The sequence below is a fragment of the Nicotiana attenuata genome, unplaced genomic scaffold, assembly GCF_001879085.1.
Source record: "Nicotiana attenuata strain UT unplaced genomic scaffold, NIATTr2, whole genome shotgun sequence".
NCBI classification, from domain to species: domain Eukaryota; kingdom Viridiplantae; phylum Streptophyta; class Magnoliopsida; order Solanales; family Solanaceae; genus Nicotiana; species Nicotiana attenuata.
The window spans coordinates 24,373-26,516 of record NW_017673537.1 but is presented as its reverse complement, the minus strand read 5'-3'; positions in this window follow the sequence as shown (position 1 = coordinate 26,516).

Genomic DNA, 2,144 nt, shown 5'->3' with positions numbered 1-2,144 from the left:
TCTTAAAACATCATACGAACTTGCTCGTGCGATTAAATCGCCAAAATAACATCTTAAACAACGAATTTAACACCAAAACTCATGAAATTTCAAGATAGTTCAAAATTTCTAACTTTTCAACCAAAGGCCCGAATTACATCAAATCACCTCCGTTTTTCACCAAATTTCACAAACATGACTTAAATATTATATCAAACATGTACCGGGCTTCGGAACTAAAATACGGGCCCAATACCAACGAGGTCACCACTATTTCCATTTCTAAATTTCCTATATTTTTCCAGCAAACAATTTTCTTTAAAAATTCATTTCTCGAGCTAGGGACCTCGGAATTCGATTCCGGGCATACACCCAAGTCCCATATTTTTCTACGGACCCTCCGAGACCGTCGGAACACAGGTCCGTTTACCCAAAATATTGACCAAAATCAACTAAAATCATATTTTAAGCCAAAATTTATTATTTCTTAAATTTTTCACACAAAAACTTTCCGGTATCGCGTCCGGACTACGCACGTAAATTGAGGAGAGATAAAAGGAGATTTTCAAGGCCTCGGAATACGGAAACAAATTTTAAAACAAAAGAAGACCTTTTGGGTCATCACATTACGGCTTGTATTTGTTGCTTCCGTTTAACTTTGTTTCATTGGTAAGCTTCTAAATCTTTTAACGCATGAAGAATTATTATCCACTTAGTAATTTATTTAAATGAGAAATTACTAGATTGATCAGTGTTGGCTTGTCTAGCAATGGTGTTGGGCTCCATCACGACCTATGATGGAATTGGGTCGTGACACTTACTATATTCTTTCTTCCATGCTTGATAATTAATTCAATTGGTAGTGACTAAAATATTAAAACTGATGCAAGTGCGGGGTAGACAATGAAAGGATGAGAGAAGAGCATGTCAAAATGGTTAACACAATCTATACCAAAGTTTTAATGGAATTTAAGTAACACCAAATTTGAGTTGGTCCTACTACGATTTATCTACTTTATTGTCAAAGGGGTGATTTACTATTTTGTATTCTGTTTTAATTGAAACTATTCACTTGTATAGGAACTCTTGTAGTAATTAAATTGAGGTTTTTTTATTGAAACATCCACCATGATGGTGGGGTGTTAGGCTATACACCAACCTGTGTATTACCAAAAAGCAGTAGTACATGGAGGAGGATGTAAACCATTGCCTCGAATACAAAATGCAGACTGGAATATTTCATTCTTAAATACATTTGGGCATCATAACATAAACTACTTCCTATGTTACTATCCTTTGCCTTCTGTATGAGAGGATCTTCAAATGAGATTGTTGTATTTGATGTCACTAAAAGGGTTTCAATCGATCGGAACATCATCATCAACAAACTGATTTTTTTTTGGCTTGAATCTGAAACTCGGAATCCCTTCTTTGTCTATCATAACAGCAGCTCTAATATTGTTGGGCAACGAGGTTACATCATTGAAAACTCTGTTGTCCTTCATTCTCTCCCCCAGATTAGCTAATAGGCCGGCCACACTATTCCCTTCTCTGAAAATATGAAATACTGTACAATTTCTTTGTCAGCATACTTCAACAATTTGATCCATAATGCCTTTAATTTTCCATGGGGGTCTGACATTGTTGTTAATAATATTGACAAGAAGTTGGGAGTCAGTTTCCACAGTGATGTGTCCGCTGAACTTGTCCTTGCACAGAATAATGCCCTGCAACATTGGTTTTGCTTCAGCTATGTTATTGCTACAGTCACCATAAAACTCAGAGAAGGCACATACCATATCACCAATCGTTTCTAATCACCCCACCCCCACCCAAACTTCCTGGATTACCTTTACTACATCCATTTGTATTAAGCTTAATACAATTTGATCTTGGTTTGTTCCATCTGACCATATGACTAGAAAGAACATGCTTTGCCTTATCCAAAGCCACACATAGACCCTGCCACGATTGAGGAAGGTTGACCCTAGGAAACTTACAGCTGACTAGTATATCTGCTCCTTCAATTCTCCCAGCATATAATGGAAGGAAGGGATAGAATCACAGTAGCCTGTAATATATTCTTTGTCTTAGTTAACCACCAGGCCATCACAAGTGGTCTAAGCCTTCCCTGGTTGTGTCTAACTCCACAAGAATTGTCAAAG